Source organism: Gobio gobio, assembly GCF_949357685.1.
Source record: "Gobio gobio genome assembly, chromosome: 8".
Classification (NCBI taxonomy): Eukaryota; Metazoa; Chordata; class Actinopteri; order Cypriniformes; family Gobionidae; genus Gobio; species Gobio gobio.
Window position 1 is genome coordinate 57,117,570 of NC_137114.1, and position 22,961 is coordinate 57,140,530.

At 42.6% G+C, this 22,961-nt stretch overlaps 1 protein-coding gene across 6 annotated transcripts in view; it reads left to right on the forward strand.

The window, feature by feature from the left end:
- The first annotated feature begins 2,906 nt into the window (after window positions 1-2,906).
- arap1 (ArfGAP with RhoGAP domain, ankyrin repeat and PH domain 1) overlaps window positions 2,907-22,961 on the forward strand; it is a 92,014-nt gene continuing 71,959 nt past the window's right edge. For 4 of the 6 annotated variants that reach the window (XR_013817038.1, XR_013817039.1, XM_079823434.1 and 1 more), the window contains exon 1: window positions 2,907-3,037. The gene's annotated coding sequence lies outside the window, so the exon portion shown is untranslated. Of the gene's footprint in view, window positions 3,038-3,245; window positions 3,414-7,880; window positions 7,964-22,961 lie in introns of those variants that run through there. The other 2 variants (XM_079823436.1, XM_079823437.1) reach the window with 2 other exon arrangements.

Sequence of the window (22,961 nt, forward strand, 5' to 3'; positions counted from 1 at the left end):
AGTCAGGGGGTCTCAGCTCTCTCTAGTCAGGGGGTCTCAGCTCTCTCTAGTCAGGGGGTCTCAGCTCTCTCTAGTCTGGGGGTATCAGCTCTCTCTAGTCAGGGGGTCTCAGCTCTCTCTAGTCAGGGGGTCTCAGCTCTCTCTAGTCTGGGGGTATCAGCTCTCTCTAGTCAGGGGGTCTCAGCTCTCTCTAGTCAGGGGGTCTCAGCTCTCTCTAGTCAGGGGGTCCCAGCTCTCTCTAGTCAGGGGGTCTCAGCTCTCTCTAGTCAGGGGGTCTCAGCTCTCTCTAGTCAGGGGGTCCAGCCATCTCTAGTCAGGGTGTCTCAGCTCTCTCTAGTCAGGGGGTCTCAGCTCTCTCTAGTCAGGGGGTCCAGCTATCTCTAGTCAGGGTGTCTCAGCTCTCTCTAGTCAGGGGGTCCAGCTCTCTCTAGTCAGGGGGTCCCAGCTCTCTCTAGTCAGGGTGTCTCAGCTCTCTCTAGTCAGGGGGTCCAGCTCTCTCTAGTCAGGGGGTCCCAGCTCTCTCTAGTCAGGGGGTCTCAGCTCTCTCTAGTCAGGGGGTCTCAGCTCTCTCTAGTCAGGGGGTCCCAGCTCTCTCTAGTCAGGGGGTCTCAGCTCTCTCTAGTCAGGGGGTCTCAGCTCTCTCTAGTCAGGGGGTCCAGCTCTCTCTAGTCAGGGGGTCTCAGCTCTCTCTAGTCCGGGGAGCGCTGGGACCCGCAATTATAACCAAAACTGTATATGGATCCTCCATGAATTGTGTTATATTTCCTTAAATGTGTATTTTGTGTGTGTGTGTGTGTGTGTGTGTGTGTGTGTGTGTGTGTGTGTGTGTGTGTGTGTCACTTCCTGTTTTAGAGAGCTGTTGTAACACCACGTGGACACTACAGTACTGTACAGTAAAACCACAAGAAAGTGTTGTGTCATGTGACTACACACACACACACACACACACACGAGTCCGTTGGGTCATTCTCAGAAAACGCACGTCTTATAGTTTGAAACCGTTACAGCTAATCTCTGAAGAAATTATATTTTCCATCCTCAGGCCCCAAAATGTCAGAGTCATAACAGCCATAAACAGGTCCATCAGATACTTCTGGGAATTATTATTGTCTTTTTTTTCAATTCAGTAATTTATATAAAACACACAGTCATGCAATCATACAATCATGAGATAATTCACCTCTAAAGGAAGCTTTCAGTTTACAGAGCTGTGCAGACGACACACACACACACACACAAAAAAAATCGTACAATAGATGCAGATTTTCACGTAGGCCTAGATAAAAAAATCAACAATAATAAAAAAATAAATAAAAATCGCAAAGCCTCATTCACTTCCATATTCGGGCACCCGTCCGAAAGTGAACATCAGTATGAGAGAAGGGCAAACTCTGTTTTCGGGGCTGCAGCGCTGCACGCGACCGGCACCTGAGCTGAGCCTGCATGAGCAGCAATAGAAGATGTTTCATAATTACATTCCATTTAAGATGAGGAGGAGCAGTCACAAGCCTCCAGATCAGGACAGACAGGCAAAATAGGGAAATGATAGATGAGCAAGAGGATGAGATGATGGAGACGAGAGCATCAGCAAGGGAAGATATTGAGTGGGGCAGAGTCAACAGATTTAGATTTTTTGCTGAGGTTGGCTAATCCCCCAGCTCATGTACAAAGCAGCAATCTTAAATATGATCAGACCTTCATCACATTTCCCAGTTCAGTCGGGCCTTGCCGTCCTATGGTAAAGTTCCCTAAAAATCCAGATGGGCGCTCTTTTCAAGCCCAATGGTATAATGATGACCCCTGGCTGGAATATTCTCCACTGAATGATGCTATGCATTGCTTTAGCTGCAGGGATTTTATGAATGAGGAAAGATTTCAGAGCAGGACAGGATGGAAGTCTGTAGGGATAAACTTGTGGAGGCAGGCCAAAGTGAAGATCAAGGAGCACCGTAGCAGTGAATTGCATATGCTAAGCATGATTAGGTGGAAAGCCTTTACAAAAGATGCACCGCAGAGGGCTTTTGCAGTAGCTGATTCTCAGATGGAAGCAGCCAAAGAAAGAGAGAGGCAGAAAAACAGAGAGATTATGTTCCGTTTAATAGACATCACATTATATCTGGCAAAACAAGCTTTAGCCTTTAGGGGAAATGAAGAAGACTTGTCAAGTTCAAATAGAGGACATTTTCTGAACCTGGTGGATTTGCTTGGCCAATATGACAGCGTACTCAAGCATCTCAAGAAAAACAAGCATCAAACCAAAGGTGCCAGGTGTCTCTCCTGTCCAACAGGACACAAAATGACCTCATAAAAGCACTTAGTCTTTATGTGAAACGAATCATACAGAAGGAAGTGACAGAAGCATCACAATTTTCTATTTTGAAAAAATAGAATAGAATTTTCTATTTTTTTCTATTATGATCCTCTAGCGCCGCCTCCTGGCCAAAGCGAGCACGTGCCGCTGTTATAAACACTAGAGAACTACAAAATAACAGATAAAACTACACGGTCCATAAACATCAGTCACTTCTACAGCGCTTGTAAAATAAATCCCGCTTTCATGAAGGACTGAAATAAGCTTAAAACAAGATTTTCAGTAAGTAAATAAATAAATATGATATTTCTCAGCGCTGCTCAGGATGGACCAATCACATCGAGTGTGAGGGTTTGAGGATTTGAAAATATTGTTTTAATAAAGACAATCCATGTTGTATGTTTAAGTGATTAAACGTGTCAAACTAGATTGAACGCGGGGTGTTTGTGTGTCGCGCGCCCCCTGAGGAATTTGACCGTGTCGCACAGCAACCGCGGCGGTATTTGACGCCCAGAGTGGCGCGTCGCGTCAAATCAGTCGCGTCTTGCGGGTTTCACACACGCGCTCATGTGACGCGCCGCCTACGGAAGAAGTTTCTTGCAGAGTTTTTCTCCGTTTCAGCGGATCGCAGTGGAGAAACACACGGGACTATAGTTTACAACCGTCCGGAGAAAAACATCCACATCCAGAGCGAAAACAAGCCCGAGTCCTGGCGGAGACGCGTCAGTAAGTGTGTGTGTGTGTGTGTGTGTGTGTGTGTGTGTGTGTGTGTGTGTGTGTGTGAGAGAGAGAGAGAGAGAGAGAGAGAGAGAGAGAGAGAGAGAGAGAGAGAGAGAGAGAGAGAGAGAGAGAGAGAGAGAGAGAGAGAGAGTTTGTTCAACTGCTGCGCGCGTTCAGTCATTTGAACGGAATTCGCCCCGAACTGAAGGAACGCTCCGCCGGTTCTCAGCGTGTGGTTCTCCGGGACTCTCGCCGGTAAAGCCCGTTATATTAGAGATTACCGTCTCCAGGCGGGATCCGGGACTTTTCTACGGTCATTAAAGGCGGAATATGAGTTTGCAGCGGGACTGAAGTCACTCTGGTTTTCAAACATCCGTGTCCAGTGAGTCAGAATTCTGGATTATTCTCTGATTTAGATTATAGTGTTTTATTGACATTGTCTAATTACATCATCATATATAGACACACACATTACACGCTTATCTGTCTGTCTCTCCGTGCTTCTGTCTGTCTCTCCGTGCTTTTTTTTTTTGCTTACTTGTTTGTTTGTCTGTCTCTCTGTTTGTCTGTCTGTCTGACTGACTGTCTGTCTGTCTGTCTGTCTGACTTACTGTTTGTCTCACTGTCTGTCTGACTTACTGTTTGTCTCACTGACTGTTTGTCTGTCTGTCTGTCTGTCTGACTTACTGTTTGTCTGTCTGTTTGTCTCACTGACTGTTTGTCTGTCTGTCTGTCTGTCTGTCTGACTTACTGTTTGTCTCACTGTCTGTCTGACTTACTGTTTGTCTCACTGTCTGTCTGACTTACTGTTTGTCTCACTGTCTGTCTGACTTACTGTTTGTCTCACTGACTGTTTGACTTACTGTTTGTCTCACTGTCTGTCTGACTTACTGTTTGTCTCACTGTCTGTCTGACTTACTGTTTGTCTCACTGACTGTTTGTCTGTCTGTCTGACTGACTGACTGTTTGTCTCACTGACTCTCTGTCTGTCTGTCTGACTGACTGTCTGTCTGACTTACTGTTTGTCTCACTGACTGTTTGTCTCTCAGTTTGTCTGTCTGTCTGTCTGACTGACTGTTTGTCTCACTGACTGTCTGTCTGTCTGTCTCACTGTCTGTCTGACTTACTGTTTGTCTCACTGACTGTTTGTCTCACTGACTGTTTGTCTCACTAACTGTTTGTATCACTGTCTGTTTGTTTGTCTGACTGCCTGTCTGACTTACTGTTTGTCTCACTGTCTGTCTGACTGACTGTTTGTCTCACTGTCTGTCTCACTGTCTGTCTGACTGACTGTTTGTCTCACTGTCTGTCTGACTGACTGTTTGTCTCACTGTCTGTCTCACTGTCTGTCTGACTGACTGTTTGTCTCACTGTCTGTCTCACTGTCTGTCTGACCGACTGTTTGTCTCACTGTCTGTCTGACTGACTGTTTGTCTCACTGTCTGTCTGACTGACTGTTTGTCTCACTGTCTGTCTGACTGACTGTTTGTCTCACTGTCTGTCTCACTGTCTGTCTGACTGACTGTTTGTCTCACTGTCTGTCTCACTGTCTGTCTGACCGACTGTTTGTCTCACTGTCTGTCTGACTGACTGTTTGTCTCACTGTCTGTCTGACTGACTGTCTGACTGACTGTTTGTCTCACTGTCTGTCTGACTGACTGTTTGTCTCACTGTCTGTCTGACTTACTGTTTGTCTCACTGTCTGTCTCACTGTCTGTCTGACTGACTGTTTGTCTCACTGTCTGTCTGACTGACTGTTTGTCTCACTGTCTGTCTCACTGACTGTTTGTCTCACTGTCTCTCTGACTGTCTGTCTGTCTGACTTACTGTCTGTCTGACTTACTGTTTGTCTCACTGACTGTTTGTCTGTCTGTCTGACTGACTGACTGTCTGTCTGTCTGTCTGACTGACTGACTGTCTGACTGACTTACTGTTTGTCTCACTGACTGTTTGTCTGTCTGTCTGACTTACTGTTTGTCTGTCTGTTTGTCTCACTGACTGTTTGTCTGTCTGTCTGACTGACTGTTTGTCTGACTTACTGTTTGTCTCACTGACTGTTTGTCTGTCTGTCTTACTGTCTGTCTGACTGACTGTTTGTCTCACTGACTGTCTGTCTGTCTGACTGACTGTCTGTCTGACTGACTGTTTGTCTCACTGACTGTCTGTCTGTCTGTCTGTCTGACTGACTGTCTGTCTGTCTGACTTACTGTTTGTCTCACTGACTGTCTGTCTGTCTGTCTGACTGACTGACTGTCTGTCTGACTTACTGTTTGTCTCACTGACTGACTGTCTGTCTGACTGACTGTTTGTCTGACTGTCTGACTGTTTGTCTGACTGTCTGTCTGACTGTTTGTCTGACTGTCTGTCTCACTGTCTGTCTGACTTACTGTTTGTCTCACTGACTGTTTGTCTGTCTGTCTGACTGACTGTTTGTCTCACTGACTGTTTGTCTGTCTGTCTGACTGACTGACTGTCTGTCTGTCTGTCTGTCTGTCTGACTGACTGTCTGACTTACTGTTTGTCTCACTGACTGTTTGTCTGTCTGTCTGACTTACTGTTTGTCTGTCTGTTTGTCTCACTGACTGTTTGTCTGTCTGTCTGACTGACGGTTTGTCTGACTTACTGTTTGTCTCACTGACTGTTTGTCTGTCTGTCTTACTGTCTGTCTGACTGACTGTTTGTCTCACTGTCTGTCTCACTGACTGTTTGTCTCACTGTCTCTCTGACTGTCTGTCTGTCTGACTTACTGTCTGTCTGACTTACTGTTTGTCTCACTGACTGTTTGTCTGTCTGTCTGACTGACTGACTGTCTGTCTGTCTGTCTGACTGACTGACTGTCTGACTGACTTACTGTTTGTCTCACTGACTGTTTGTCTGTCTGTCTGACTTACTGTTTGTCTGTCTGTTTGTCTCACTGACTGTTTGTCTGTCTGTCTGTCTGACTGACTGTTTGTCTGACTTACTGTTTGTCTCACTGACTGTTTGTCTGTCTGTCTTACTGTCTGTCTGACTGACTGTTTGTCTCACTGACTGTCTGTCTGTCTGACTGACTGTCTGTCTGACTGACTGTTTGTCTCACTGACTGACTGACTGTCTGTCTGTCTGTCTGACTGACTGTCTGTCTGTCTGACTTACTGTTTGTCTCACTGACTGTCTGTCTGTCTGTCTGACTGACTGACTGTCTGTCTGACTTACTGTTTGTCTCACTGACTGACTGTCTGTCTGACTGACTGTTTGTCTGACTGTCTGACTGTTTGTCTGACTGTCTGTCTCACTGTCTGTCTGACTTACTGTTTGTCTCACTGACTGTTTGTCTGTCTGTCTGACTGACTGTTTGTCTCACTGACTGTTTGTCTGTCTGTCTGACTGACTGACTGTCTGTCTGTCTGTCTGACTGACTGTCTGACTTACTGTTTGTCTCACTGACTGTTTGTCTGTCTGTCTGACTTACTGTTTGTCTGTCTGTTTGTCTCACTGACTGTTTGTCTGTCTGTCTGACTGACGGTTTGTCTGACTTACTGTTTGTCTCACTGACTGTTTGTCTGTCTGTCTTACTGTCTGTCTGACTGACTGTTTGTCTCACTGACTGACTGACTGTCTGACTGTTTGTTTGTGTCACTGTTTGTTTGTTTGTCTGACTTTCTCTCTGCATTTCTGTCTATCTGTCAGTGTAGTTCTGAAAGCTTTATTCATGTTGTATTGCCAAAGCATTAAAACAACACAGAATAGTTTAGAACATCTTAACATTTAGTAGATCATCATAATAATAATGAGAATAAAAACGAAATGAACTATACACACACACACACACACACACACACTACACACACACACACACACAAAGTCATGAAACAACTACTGAACATCATCTAGATGTGTGTGTGTGTGTAATGGGGGTGTGGTTTTGGGCTGTGTGTGTGTGTTTATTGGTTGGTTCTGGTCGTCCCTCAGGAAGTGGAGAGTTTGGCTTCTGGTTGGGCTACAGATGTTCATCTGATAATATTGATCTGATGTCACGGGTCTGATTATCAATAACACACAATGAGTTTCGGAAAATGTAAAAGTGCCTGTAGTTTAGTGTGATGGTAGTGGAGAGTCCCCATAAAACCTGTGTGTGTGTGTGTGTGTGTTCAGATGCACTTGTCGAGCTTGAAGGAAACACCGGAGCATGTGTGAGTGAGCCAGACTAGCAGGTATGTGTGTGTGTGTGTGTGTGTGTGTGTGTGTGTGTGTGTGTGTGTGTGTGTGTGTGTGTGTGTGTGTTTGAGGGATGTGGTCTTAAGCCACGAGATTTCACAGGCGTTGTGGGGAAACTAATAGAGTTCTTAAAGAGACACAGCACTAAACTAAAGGGAAGTGCGGAGGGACATTTCAGTTCCTTTAACTCACAGAATGGAGATCTGTGTGACACACACACACACACACACACTCTCGGGCGTGTAAGTGTTATCCCGTCCTGTGATGTGGCTGGAATGTTAATCTGATGTTTGTTATGAAGCGGCTCTAGTTTCTCTCAGCCGATGTCCGTCAACAGTTCCTCAAATTCTGAATTACATCAGCTTTCAGTGAAACGAGAGACTGTATAAACTTCATAGCCTCACCCTAGCAACCAGTTAGAGCACCCTAGCAACCATACAAACCCTTGAACGGGTCGGTGTGTGTGTGTGTGTGTGTGTGTGCGGCGTGGCAGCAGTGGGTTCCTCTGCATGTTGATGAGCGGGACAGGACTTCACACCCCTCGTGTTTGTGCGACTGTGTGTGTGTTTGTGCGACTGTGTGTGTGTTTGTGCGACTGTGTGTGTGTTAGTGAGACTTTAACCACAGCGCCTTTGCTCTTTTCATCCTGTTTCTGACGAAACCGTCGAGTTTAATCACAGAGTTTACTTCTCCTCGCTCCTCGTCTGACATCATCTGCTTCTCAGACTGGTTGAGGTAGGACGGTGTCTTTCTCTTTAAATATGCATCCATCCATCATAAAAGTGCATCCGTCCATCATAATAGTGCATCTGTCCATCATAAAAGTGCATCCATCCGTCATAAAAGTGCATCTATCCATCATAAAAGTGCATCTGTCCATCATAAAAGTGCATCTATCATCATAAAAGTGCATCTGTCCATCATAAAAGTGCATCCATCCGTCATAAAAGTGCATCTATCCATCATAAAAGTGCATCTGTCCATCATAAAAGTGCATCCATCCATCATAAAAGTGCATCCATCCATCATAAAAGTGCATCTATCCATCATAAAAGTGCATCTATCCATCATAATAGTGCATCTGTCCATCATAATAGTGCATCTGTCCATCATAAAAGTGCATCCATCCATCATAAAAGTGCATCCATCCATCATAAAAGTGCATCTATCCATCATAATAGTGCATCTGTCCATCATAAAAGTGCATCCATCCGTCATAAAAGTGCATCTATCCATCATAGTGCATATATCCATCATAAAAGTGCATCTATCCATCATAATAGTGCATCTGTCCATCATAAAAGTGCATCCATCCATCATAAAAGTGCATCTATCCATTATAATAGTGCATCTGTCCATCATAAAAGTGCATCCATCCGTCATAAAAGTGCATCCATCCATCATAAAAGTGCATCTGTCCATCATAAAAGTGCATCCATTCTTCATAAAAGTGCATCCATTCGTCATAAAAGTGCATCTGTCCATCATAAAAGTGCATCTGTCCATCATAAAAGTGCATCTGTCCATCATAATAGTGCATCTGTCCATCATAATAGTGCATCTGTCTATCATAATAGTGCATCCGTCCATCATAATAGTGCATCTGTCCATCATAATAGTGCATCTGTCCATCATAAAAGTGCATCTGTCCATCATAATAGTGCATCTGTCCATCATAAAAGTGCATCCATCCATCATAATAGTGCATCTGTCCATCATAATAGTGCATCCGTCCATCATAAAAGTGCATCCGTCCATCATAATAGTGCATCCGTCCATCATAATAGTGCATCTGTCCATCATAAAAGTGCATCCATCCATCATAATAGTGCATCTGTCCATCATAATAGTGCATCCGTCCATCATAAAAGTGCATCTGTCCATCATAATAGTTCATCCATCCATCATAATAGTGCATCTGTCCATCATAATAGTGCATCTGTCCATCATAATAGTGCATCTGTCCATCATAATAGTGCATCCGTCCATCATAATAGTGCATCTGTCCATCATAATAGTGCATCTGTCCATCATAATAATGCATCTGTCCATCATAATAGTGCATCTGTCCATCATAATAGTGCATCAGTCCATCATAATAGTGCATCCGTCCATCATAATAGTGCATCCGTCCATCATAATAGTGCATCCATCCATCATCATCGTGCATCCGTCCATCATAATAGTGCATCAGTCCATCATAATAGTGCATCCGTCCATCATAATAGTGCATCTGTCCATCATAATAGTGCATCCATCCATCATCATCGTGCATCCGTCCATCATAATAGTGCATCTGTCCATCATAATAGTGCATCCGTCCATCATAATAGTGCATCCGTCCATCATAATAGTGCATCTGTCCATCATAATAGTGCATCCGTCCATCATAATAGTGCATCAGTCCATCATAATAGTGCATCCGTCCATCATAATAGTGCATCTGTCCATCATAATAGTGCATCCATCCATCATCATCGTGCATCCGTCCATCATAATAGTGCATCCGTCCATCATAATAGTGCATCCGACCATCATAATAGTGTATCCATCCATCATATTAGTGCATCCGTCCATCATAATAGTGCATCTATCCGTCATAATAGTGCATCCGTCCATCATAATAGTGCATCCGTCCATCATAATAGTGCATCTATCCGTCATAATAGTGCATCTATCCATCATAATAGTGCATCCATCCATCATAATAGTGCATCTATCCATCATAAAAGTGCATCCATCCGTCATAAAAGTGCATCTGTCCATCATAAAAGTGCATCTGTCCATCATAATAGTGCATCCGTACATCATAAAAGTGCATCTGTCCATCATAATAGTGCATCTGTCTATCATAAAAGTGCATCTGTCCATCATAAAAGTGCATCTATCCATCATAATAGTGCATTTATCCATCATAAAAGTGCATCTATCCATCATAAAACGGCATCTATCCATCATAATAGTGCATCTATCCATCATAATAGTGCATCTATCCATCATAATAGTGCATCTGTCCATCATAAAAGTGCATCTATCCATCATAATAGTGCATCTATCCATCATAATAGTGCATCTATCCATCATAAAAGTGCATCTGTCCATCATAAAAGTGCATCCATCCATCATAAAAGTGCATCCATCATCATAAAAGTGCATCCATCCATCATAAAAGTGCATCCATCCGTCATAAAAGTGCATCAGTCAAGTTAAGTCAACTTTATTTATATAGCTCTTTTAACAATGCAGATTGTTTCAAAGCAGCTTTACAGTGTTAAACAGGAAAATAATGCAGCATAATTTTATTCAGCCGTACAGCCGCTCTGGAGAAAACGGTGATGTTATCAGTTCATTTCTATTATCATACAGTGACAGTGTGGGCTTTAGATCAGTAATTAGATCAGTAATTTAGTCAGATCATGCAACGCACACACACAAAAGCTCCCTAGAATCACAGCTCTCCCAAGGTTGGAGAGTCTTAACAAACTATCAACAAAACACTTCACCAAAACATGCAGATAACATGTGCTTTTCTCTCAGCCAGGGGGACAGACAGGCCAATGCTTTAGTGTTTCAGTAAAAGGAAATATAAAATGAAATAAAATAAAATGAAGGACAAATCCATATTTCATCTCTGGAAGCCGTCACCGCTCAGAGACCAAATACAAACTTTAGAAAATATAAAGGAAGAAACAATCACTGGTCCTCTTGATATAAGCAAAATCATAACTGGAAAGAATCATTAAAGTCATAATAATTATATAGGAGGATGAATATTATATAGATATAATATATATTCTATAGAAGTTTTCCTCTGGCCAATTAACAAACAGCGTATGATTATTATTCTGGCAACTTTACAGGTCAGAGGTCATAATAGATCGGAATATTCGAAGGATCGGAGTCCTCACGCCGGAGACGGGTTTATTGAGGATCACTGGAGAAAGTCTTGATAGTTTGGTCCGATGGTGTTGAAGTTGCAATCGATTTCTTCTGCATTGGCTGAACTTGCACGTTATTTTGACTCCGTCGTGGTCAGGTCAGAGGTCATATTAAATAGGAATATTCGAAAGATCTGAGTCATCACGCCGGAGACGGGTTTATTGAGGATGCTGTGTCGATGAGGCAGTTTCAGGGGAGCCTAATCACGGTCTCTCAGACACTTCAGGGTCATGTGTTGGTCTTGTCTAGCGCAGGTCCACCATCTGATCTGGATCCGGCCCGGATCCGGCTGACTGCAGTAAACCTCAGGATAAACAGAGAGACTATCATTAGCGTAGATAGTCACGAGTACTACAGGTGTTATGGGAAGTGTTCCCGATGTTTAATAGGGAGCCAGTGCAGTGTTGACCATAGATATATCCATAATAAAGGCTAGATGTCTTACGGCGGAGTCTCTAACGTCATCACTGGCGGCCATCTTGTCACAGGCAAGCGTTCTGGTGGCCATCTTGTCACAGGCAAGCTTTCTGGCGGCCATCTTGTCACAGGCAAGCTTTCTGGCGGCCATCTTGTGACAGGCAAGCTTTCTGGCGGCCATCTTGTGACAGGCAAGCTTTCTGGCGGACATCTTGTCACAGGCCAGCTTTCTGGCGGGCTCCTGATGTGAGGCGAGTGATCTGAACTCAAATACTCTTATCTCGCTGAAATCTTGACAGATTTACAAATGGTTTGGTTTCTTACAAACGTTATTAATGTGGCTATAATTATGGATGCTTGAACAAATTATGAATATGATTTTTCATAAGTATGCAGTGTCATAACTACATCTCTAAAGTTTATAACAAATCAAACAGTTTGAAAATCGGTAGAAAATTGAGCAAGTTATGGTTATTTAAAAAGTGCAAGCACCATTAAAACACAATGAGTGAGTGAGCTGCCTGTGACAAGATGGCCGCCAGGTGCGGACGTCGATCTCCATTGGCCAGCAGCGCGGACGAGACATCTAGCCGTTATTATGGATATCTATGGTGTTGACAGAACCGGCTAATATGGTCACACTTCCTGGTTCTAGTAAGAACTGGAGCTGCTGCGTTTTGGACCAGCTGGAGTTTGTTTATTAGGCGAGCAGGGCAACCACCCAGTAGAGCATTACAATAATCTACAGCTCATCAACGACTCAACTCACTGTCACTGAGAGCATGAGCCGTAATGTAGAGATATTTTTAAGATGGTAGAAAGCAGTTTTACAGATGCTAGAAACGTGGCTTTCAGATGAGAGATTGGTATCAAAGAGCACACCCAGGTTCCTCACTGACCAGAGGACTGGACAGAGCATCAAGTGTTAGAAAGTATTCTAGGTTACTACTTGTGGAGCTTTGTCAAATAATTAAAAATTCAGTTCTTTCTGAACTGAGTTGCAGGAAATGGCCGGTCATCCAATGTTTTATATCTGCTCTGCATTCCGTTAATCTTGTGAATTGGTAAGTTTCTTTAGGGCGTGAAGAAATATAGAGCTGAGTATCGTCAGCATAACAGTGAAAACTAACGCCATGCTTCCTAATGATATCTCCCAGTGGTAGCATGTAGAGGGTGAAGAGCAGCGGTCCTAGCACTGAGCCTTGTGGTACTCCATACTGAACTTGCGATCAGTGTGACATATCTTCATTTACTACTACAAACTGATAACGGTCAGATAGGTGTGATTTAAACCATGCCAATGCAGTTCCACTAATGCCTACATCATTTTCGAGAAGATTGTTGTGGTCGATAGTATCAAATGCAGCGCTAAGATGGAGTAACACTAATAGAGACATACAGCCACGATCGGATGATAAGAGTAAATCATGTGTAACTCTGATGAGAGCAGTCTCAGTGCTATGATACGCTCTAAATCCTGACTGGAAATCCTCACAGACGCCATTTCTTTCTAAAAAGGAGCATAGTTGTGAAGACACTGCCTTTTCTAGTGTTTCTGACAGAAAGGGTAGATTTGAGATCGGCCTATAATTGACTAATTCTGGAGGATCAAGTTGTGTTTTTTTAATAAGTGGTTTAATAATAGCCAACTTAAAAGTTTTGGGTACATATCCTAATGACAAAAATGAATTAATGATATTAAGAAGAGGATCTCTGACCTCTGGTAGCATCTCTTTTAATAGCCTAGTCGGTACAGGGTCGAGCATACATGTTGTTGATTTTGATGATTTAAAGGGGTGGTAAAACACATTCTTTCGAAGGCTTGATTGTGTTTGTGGGGTGCACTGTATCATGTGTTCATGCTTTGTTTTTAAAAAATTGCATTATTTTTCATATATTTGACCTTTATTCTACACTGCTCTGTCCCTCCTTGTAAAAACGGTCTGATGGTTTCCGGGTTCTATGAAGCCAGTCCCTCAAAAATACGCAATGGGCTCAGATTGGTTAGCTGGCCCAGTGTGTTGTGATTCGCTAAAGGCCTAGTGCACGTTTGTTGGAAACGTCACGCCCCTTACCTTTACCGGTAGACTGTGCTTTGGGTAGTATTAGAAACAATGGCGTCAATAAAATCATACCAATTTGAGCCTGAATCAGACCCAGACAATTTTAGTGAAGATGATCGAGCAGAACCTGTTCAGTCCTCAAGAGTAAAGACTGCGGATCTACAGTGATCGGTACCAGAGGTGTCAAGTAACGAAGTACAAATACTTCGTTACCTTATTTAAGTAGAAATTTTGGGTATCTAAACTTTACTGGAGTAATTATTTTTCAGCCTACTTTTTACTTCTACTCCTTACATTTTCAAGCAATTATCTGTACTTTCTACTCCTTACATTTTAATAATAGCCTCGTTACTCCTATTCCATTTCGGCATGTTTTCATTCCGGCTTGTCATTAAAAAAAAAAACTATCCAGATAAATCGCGCCATCCGGACAGAGTGAATTTGATTGTGGTTGGATGAGAAGGATAAACACAAACCATTCCGGCACCCTATTGGGTTGTAGGTGATCAATCATGCCTGCAACACAAAGGTAAGCGCATTGTTGTTATTTTTTGTTGGCAGATTATTGTACAGTATCAATGAATTACGCATTTTGGCAGTGGTGCATATGCATTAACGTGTGAAATGCCTGTTTATTACATTGCTTTTCCAATCTCTATATTGGGCACTTTTTGCACGTAAATTGGCTTCTTACTGTTGACATTGAAAATCATGTGTTTTTCTGAGTTATAGCCGTTTTGACAGTTTCTACCCGGACATATAGTCATATTTGATCCGTTTTACTGGGATTTAAAAAAAAAAAATGTTTATCATCAATGTTATGTTTTAAGGAGATAAAATGGTAACTTACTTATCAACATTGATTGGTATGGCAATAAAATAATACATTATTTTGGCAGTTAAAGTTTTGGTTTTTTTTCTTGGAGTGACTAGTTGCCTATAAGTATTGTAAAGGTGCAAAAAGTCAAAATTGTTATCAATAACCAGGCATGTTATCAATAACCATTTTTTTTTTATATAAATGTACATTTGGTGAGTTTTTGGGCTGGAAATCGTCGACCCAATCTGGCCACACTGATCACACATTCAAATAATGGTTATTGATAACATGCCTCTGAATTTTGACTTTTTGCACCTTTACAATATTTATAGGCAACTAGTCGTCAAATCTTCCGCTCCATGAAACACGTTAATGCTCAATAGTACACATATGGTTCTTTAATGTATTTGCATTGTCCTAAAATGCGTTCATTTTCAATGGGAATATATATCATTTACTCTCCCTCAAGTTGTTCCAAACCTGTATGAGTTTCTTTGTTCTGAAGATATTTGGAAGAATGTTTGTAACCAAGAAGATAGAGCAACCATTGACTGCCATTGTAGGGGAAAATACTATGGTAGTCAATTGCATATAATCTGCTTGGTTACAAACATTCTTCAATCTTCAGAACAAAGAAACTCATACAGGTTTGGAACAACTCAAGGGTGAGGAAATGATGACAGAATTGTCATTTTTGGGTGAACTAACCCTTTTAATGGCATTCTTTTCCCCTTACATTACTTTTACCTTTATACTTTAAGTAGTTTTGAAACCAGTACTTTCACACTTTTACTTGAGTAAAAAAGCTTGAGTTGATACTTCAACTTCTACAGAAGTCTTTTTAAACCCCAGTATCTATACTTCTACCTGAGTAATGAATGCGAATACTTTGACACCTCTGATCGCTACTGAATGGAACTGTTACTTTTGCATTTTTAGAACGATTATAGCCAAATATCTGTCGCAAGAACTATTAACCCAAAACGAACACTAAACATTGGCTTTACTATAGTAGCCAAATCACACACAGAAGCATGTTTAGCATGCCTGTAGATAAACAATACATAAAAGCTCTAATCAATGAATCATTTACACTAATGCCAAGTTCGCTGTTGAGATTTAAAAAAAAGTTTTTAACATTAGGTGTTTGTCGGATTGTCAACAACAACGCTTCCCCGCGGCGAAACAAAATGGCCGTAGTCCCTACCGGCCGTATGCTGTAGTCCTTAGAAATGGATTTCTTTAAAAGCAAATATCTCCCTTTGCTTTAAACTTTGAACGTTGTAACTTTGCAGATGTTGTTTATGCTCAAACAGCAACATTACATGCTCGCTAAAGTTAGAAAAGTGAAATCGTGGTTTACCACCCCTTTAACGAGTTTAGCCAATTCTTCTTCTCCTATAGCAGTGAATGAATGAGTGTGTGTTTGTGTTCTCCTATAGCAGTGAATGAGTGTGTGTGTGTGTGTGTGTGTGTGTGTGTGTGTGTGTGTGTGTGTTCTCCTATAGCAGTGAATGAGTGGGCATGTTTTTGTGAAATATCAGGACACAAATGTGTATAATGTCATGGGTATTACAAAAAGAGGGTGAAATATGAGGACGTTCCCCATGTCCTCACTTTTCAAAATGCTTATAAATCACACAGAACAAGTTTTTTTTCACAGAAAGTGAACTGTACAGTTTCCTGTGAGGGTTAGGTTTAGGGGCAGGGGCAGTGTGTGTGTGTGTGTGTGTGTGTGTGTGTGTGTGTGTGTGTGTGTGTGTGTGTGTGTGATGGGTAGGTTTAGGGTCAGTGTAAGGGGATAGAAAATACGGTTTGTACGGTATAAAAACCATTACGCCTATGGAATGTCCTCACATTTCACAAAAACAAACATGTGTGTGTGTGTGTGTGTGTGTGTGTGTGTGTCTTCTCCTATAGCAGTGAATGAATGAGTGTGTGTGTGTGTGTGTTCTCCTATAGCAGTGAATGAGTGTGTGTGTGTGTGTGTGTGTGTCTTCTCCTATAGCAGTGAATGAATGAGTGTGTGTGTGTGTGTGTTCTCCTATAGCAGTGAATGAGTGTGTGTGTGTGTGTGTGTGTGTCTTCTCCTATAGCAGTGAATGAATGAGTGTGTGTGTGTGTGTGTGTTCTCCTATAGCAGTGAATGAGTGTGTGTGTGTGTGTGTGTGTGTGTGTGTGTGTGTGTGTGTGTGTGTGTGTGTGTCTTCTCCTATAGCAGTGAATGAATGTGTGTGTGTGTGTGTGTGTGTGTGTGTCTTCTATAGAATCAGAATCAGAAAGAGCTTTATTGCCAAGTGTGCTTGCACACACAAGGAATTGTTCTTGGTGCTGAAGCTTCCAGTGAACATATACAATACAAACACAACAAGAACATAGTAATACAAATTCTAAGAGTATAAATATGAAAAATTGTATAGAAAATATAAGGTCACAGTTACGTTTAGTCAGACTAAACATTTACAGATTATGAACATATTTACAGTATTTGAGTAGTATGAATATATAAATATAAATAATCTCTAAATAATAGCAGTGAATGAGTGTGTGTGTGTGTGTGTGTGTGTGTGTTCTCCTATAATCGTGTGAGTGTGTGTATGTGTGTGTGTGTGTGTGTGTGTGTGTGTGTGTGTGTGTGTGTGACATCAACATCAGAAGCTGAAGCTTTATTTTTGTTTAATTTAGCCACTCTATGGAATAAATACCTAGGGTTGTGTTTGTTTTCTTCTAAGAGAGTTGAGAAATAAGCAGATCTAGCAGTTTTTACGGCCTTTCTGTATGCGATCATGCTATCTTTCCACCAAATGCGAGAAACCTCCAGTTTTGTTTTCTTCCATCTACACTCCATTTTTTTGGCTGCTGTTTTAAGGGCATTTTAATCATAAAAGTGCATCCATCCATAATCCGGGGGTTAATAAAGGCCTTCTGAAGCGAAGCCATGCGTTTGTTTAAGAAAAATATCCTTATTTAAAATGTTATAAAGTAAAATATCTATCATGGGCGGCCAAGGCTCATTGATGCACGTGAGGAGCGAAGGCTTTAAGACATTGATTAACTGGACATAGAGTTAAAGGTCATAGGCTGAAATGCAGGAGGTGTGAGTCATGAGCGTTGTGTGTGTGTGTGTGTGTGTGTGTGTGTGTGTGTGTGTGAGGATTTGAAAACTTCAGCGATTTACATGACCTTACAGTCCAAAACACTCCGGATGTTTCACTTCTCACCAAGCTTTCTCTCGCCCGGTTAAACTACAGCAAGATAAGCGTAACGGTTCAGAGATTATGACCATTAGTGCTGTTAGTCTTGTAAACAAAATGGCGGCTTCACTGTAAGGAGATTAATATTACACACTGCACCTTTAACTAATACACACTTTACATGTGCTTTCATTTCTCTCTGAGACCAGCCTCAGATCTCCATTCCAAAGCTTGTGTGTGTGTGTGTGTGTGTGTGTGTGACCTGAAGATCCAGTCATGAATGTGGCACGTCTAGTTTTGTGGATGTGTGTGTGTGTGTGTATGTTTCATGCAGACGTCGCTCTTAAATAGCTGAGTGTACTGTGTTAGAAAATATGTTAGTGTCTTCAAGTGTTTTCCTTTTTCTCAGAAGAAAATTACACCTTTACTCATTTCACACTCACTCTCACACACACACACACACACACACGCACACACACTCACACACTCACACACCCTGTCATTTCACACTCTGTGTTTGTTTGCATTTAACAGATGCACTTCCTGGTAAATAATTTTAAATGAGGAAGCAACAAAAATAAAAGAGTTTGTTTTTTGATCCTGTGTGTGTGAGAGAGAGAGAGAGAGAGAGAGAGAGAGAGAGAGAGAGAGAGAGTGTGTGTGTGTGTGTGTGTGTGTGTGTGTGTGTGAGAGAGAGAGTGAGAGAGAGTGAGAGAGAGTGAGAGAGAGAGAGAGTTGATTTGCTGATACTGTTTTTAATGCTTATATCAGAAATATCAGTGAACGAGCAGAAATAGCCTCAGAGCTTGAGCTAAGTTTAGTTTAGTCTGATATCCGCTGGTGTTCCAGTTCCTGATTCAAGCTCATTATAATGTGAAGAGAAGGAAGTGCCTCAGCCCAACATGATCCAAGAGTTTCATGTTCCCCGTGATCACTTTACTGTAAACGTGGGCTGGTTTTGATTGGCCTTTGGGCTGGTTTTGATGGGCCTTTGGGCTGGTTTTGATGGGCCTTTGGGCTGGTTATGATTGGCCTTTGGGCGGTTTTTTATTGGCCTTTGGGCTGGTTTTGTTTGGCCTTTGGGCTGGTTTTGATGGGCCTTTGGGCTGGTTATGATGGGCCTTTGGGCTGATTTTGATTGGCCTTTGGGCTGTTTTTGATTGGCCTTTGGGCTGGTTTTGTTTGGCCTTTGGGCTGGTTATGATTGGCCTTTGGGCTGGTTATGATGGGCCTTTGGGCTGGTTTTGATGGGCCTTTGGGCTGGTTATGATGGGCCTTTGGGCTGTTTTTGATTGGCCTTTGGGCTGGTTTTGTTTGGCCTTTGGGCTGGTTATGATGGGCCTTTGGGCTGTTTTTGATTGGCCTTTGGGCTGGTTTTGTTTGGCCTTTGGGCTGGTTATGATTGGCCTTTGGGCTGTTTTTGATTGGCCTTTGGGCTGTTTTTGATTGGCCTTTGGGCTGTTTTTGATTGGCCTTTGGGCTGGTTTTGTTTGGCCTTTGGGCTGGTTATGATGGGCCTTTGGGCTGTTTTTGATTGGCCTTTGGGCTGGTTTTGTTTGGCCTTTGGGCTGGTTTTGATGGGTCTTTGGGCTGGTTTTGTTTGGCCTTTGGGCTGGTTTTGTTTGGCCTTTGGGCTGGTTTTGATGGGTCTTTGGGCTGGTTTTGTTTGGCCTTTGGGCTAGTTTTGTTTGGCCTTTGGGCTAGTTTTGTTTGGCCTTTGGGCTGGTTTTGATTGGCCTTTGGGCTGGTTTTGTTTGGCCTTTGGGCTGGTTATGATTGGCCTTTGGGCTGGTTATGATTGGCCTTTGGGCTGGTTTTGTTTGGCCTTTGGGCTGGTTATGATTGGCCTTTGGGCTGGTTTTGATTGGCCTTTGGGCTGGTTATGATTGGCCTTTGGGCTGGTTATGATGGGCCTTTGGGCTGGTTATGATGGGCCTTTGGGCTGTTTTTGATTGGCCTTTGGGCTGGTTTTGTTTGGCCTTTGGGCTGGTTTTGTTTGGCCTTTGGGCTGGTTATGATGGGCCTTTGGGCTGGTTTTGATTGGCCTTTGGGCTGGTTATGATTGGCCTTTGGGCTGGTTTTGATTGGCCTTTGGGCTGTTTTTGATGGGCCTTTGGGCTGTTTTTGTTTGGCCTTTGGGCTGGTTATGATGGGCCTTTGGGCTGTTTTTGATTGGCCTTTGGGCTGGTTTTGTTTGGCCTTTGGGCTGGTTTTGTTTGGCCTTTGGGCTGGTTATGATGGGCCTTTGGGCTGGTTATGATTGGCCTTTGGGCTGGTTTTGATGGTCCTTTGGGCTGGTTTTGATTGGCCTTTGGGCTGTTTTTGATTGGCCTTTGGACTGTTTTTGATGGGCCTTTGGGCTGGTTTGTTTGGCTTTTTGGGCTGGTTTTGTTTGGTCTTTGGGCTGGTTTTGATTGGCCTTTGGGCTGGTTTTGATTGGCCTTAGGGCTGGTTTTGATGGGCCTTTGGGCTGGTTTTCAAGGGCCTTTGGGCTGGTTTTGATTGGCCTTTGGGCTGGTTTTGATGGGCCTTTGGGCTGGTTTTGATTGGCCTTAGGGCTGGTTTTGATGGGCCTTTGGGCTGGTTTTGTTTGGCCTTTGGGCTGGTTTTGATTGGCCTTTGGGCTGTTTTTGATGGGCCTTTGGGCTGGTTTTCATGGGCCTTTGGGCTGGTTTTGATTGGCCTTTGGGCTGGTTTTGATGGACCTTTGGGCTGGTTTGTTTGGCCTTTGGGCTGGTTATGATTGGCCTTTGGGCTGGTTATGATTGGCCTTTGGGCTGGTTATGATTGGCCTTTGGACTGGTTTTGATTGGCCTTTGGGCTGGTTATGATTGGCCTTTGGGCTGGTTATGATTGGCCTTTGGGCTGGTTTTGATTGGCCTTTGGGCTGTTTTTGATGGGCCTTTGGGCTGGTTATGATGGGCCTTTTGGGCTGGTTATGATGGGCCTTTGGGCTGGTTTTGTTTGGCCTTTGGGCTGGTTTTGATGGGCCTTAGGGCTGGTTTTGATGGGCCTTTGGGCTGGTTTTCAAGGGCCTTTGGGCTGGTTTTGATTGGCCTTTGGGCTGGTTTTGATGGGCCTTTGGGCTGGTTTTGATTGGCCTTAGGGCTGGTTTTGATGGGCCTTTGGGCTGGTTTTGTTTGGCCTTTGGGCTGGTTTTGATTGGCCTTTGGGCTGGTTTTGATGGGCCTTTGGGCTGGTTTTCATGGGCCTTTGGGCTGGTTTTGATTGGCCTTTGGGCTGGTTTTGATGGGCCTTTGGGCTGGTTTGTTTGGCCTTTGGGCTGGTTTTGTTTGATCTTTGGGCTGGTTTTGATTGGCCTTTGGGCTGGTTTTGATTGGCCTTAGGGCTGGTTTTGATGGGCCTTTGGGCTGGTTTTGATTGGCCTTTGGGCTGGTTTTGTTTGGCCTTTTGGGCTGGTTTTGTAACTGAATGCAACCCTGAATGTGATTCATCAGATCAAGTGTCTGGATCTGTGTCTCAAATGCTTGATTTTTGCTCAATGTCTTGTTAATCCGCTGTGGTCGATTGCACCAGCCATGTGTTACAACTTTAAAAGAGCAGTTGTAGTGTAAACGGCCACTAAGTTATAGCATGTGCACTGCTAAAAATGTGAGCGTTACAACATTGAACTTAGTGGTCGAATTAAAATGTCATCAATGAGCTTTTGTTTTTCCTGTAGACTGATATTGAATAAGCTTCAAACCATGTGTGCAGCACAGCTTCAGTATATTGTAATGATTAAGGGAACGGCTTGAGGATTTGAGGTTTAACTTTAAAGTTCCCTAATCTTTTGGAGTCTCCTACAATAGGCTTACATGCATCAAAGGTCAAAAAACACCAATTTCTCATAATATAGATTGCACACAGGGCAAGAGGCTAGTTTCTGCTTATTGTGGACGATACACAATCACATGTTTCTGTATGTCATCCCACCCCAAAGCTGAGGTTTGATGATAGTAAAGTAAACATGAGGGTGAACCAATGCATGTTTTACAGTATGAATCATTTTCTTAGACAAGCGAATTTACTGAAGGCTACCACAAAAGCTGAGCAACTAAGTAACTTATTAAATTAATTCACAATATGTGCACATTCCTTATTAATCTTATGCCTACTCTGCTCTGATTGGTCAGATGGCTCAGTCTGTTGTGATTGGTCCACTCGATGGTGTGGGTTTTGCCGTGTTAATCTCTTCCAGTGTCCTTTGAGGGCGGGACAAAGCAGACGCCGTTCAGCCAATCAAGACCAGATGCAGGCATTATGCAAATTAGTTAAAAATCTACTTGGGTTCAGCAGGAAGTGAGACTGGAATTATTGACAACTCGTTTCATTGGGTTCAGAATCGCTTCATTCTTTTATTTTTCATGCACTTTGATCTTTGAAACTGTGTAGCCCTTTCGACATTCACAAACGGCTCTATTAAAGAGAATATAATAGGGACACTTTAATATTCATAGGCACACCGCACATATCTGTAGTTAATCTGACTGATAATAAACTCAACTGGAAAAATGATCTTATCTGAGCAGGAACAGGAAATTACAAACAGGAAATGAGCTTTTTTTGAAATGCTGAGTCTTTATGATGTGGGCATTGATATTAGATTTTTGTGTGTGTGTGTTTTACTGCAAAATAAGTCAAAACCAAACACAAATATATGAGCAGAGTTCAAACGTAAAATGGGTTTTCGTGAGTAAATATAGTGTTATTTGGCAGCTGGGCGGTAACTTTATTAGGTGCTATTATTAGGTTGTGCGGCGCTGAAAGTTGTGACACTACTGTGAATATGGACTCAATCTACAGTAAACGTGTCTGGGATTCCTGAGGCTCTGTTTCTCCAGGAACTCTGTGTGTAATTTCCCCTCACATGTAGTGAAAATATGAGGAAGAAAATCACAGTGAATGTTCAAGCGTGCAGGTTCAGTTTCACTGAGAGGTGGAGATGGACTTGTGGTACGCAGTTGATGGTGTTGGCCTGTCCTCAGTCACCTTTAGCCCGCTCGCATGTTTCCGATGACGCTGTTCTACTGAAACACACAGACACACACGTCTCTGGAAAGCTGCAGTCAAATGATATGCATTGTGAAAAGTGAAAAAAAAAATCTGTTGGTTATCATTAGTAGTGTTGCATAGGGGCTGAACATTTCCGATACATTTACAGAAGCATTAAAACATTTTCTGAAAATTTCCCAAAGTCTTCCAAGTTTCCTAAACTTTCAAGTTTCCAAAATGTCCAAGATTCCAAAACGTCCAAGATTCCAAAACTTCAAAATTTACAAAACTATTTCAAAACGTCC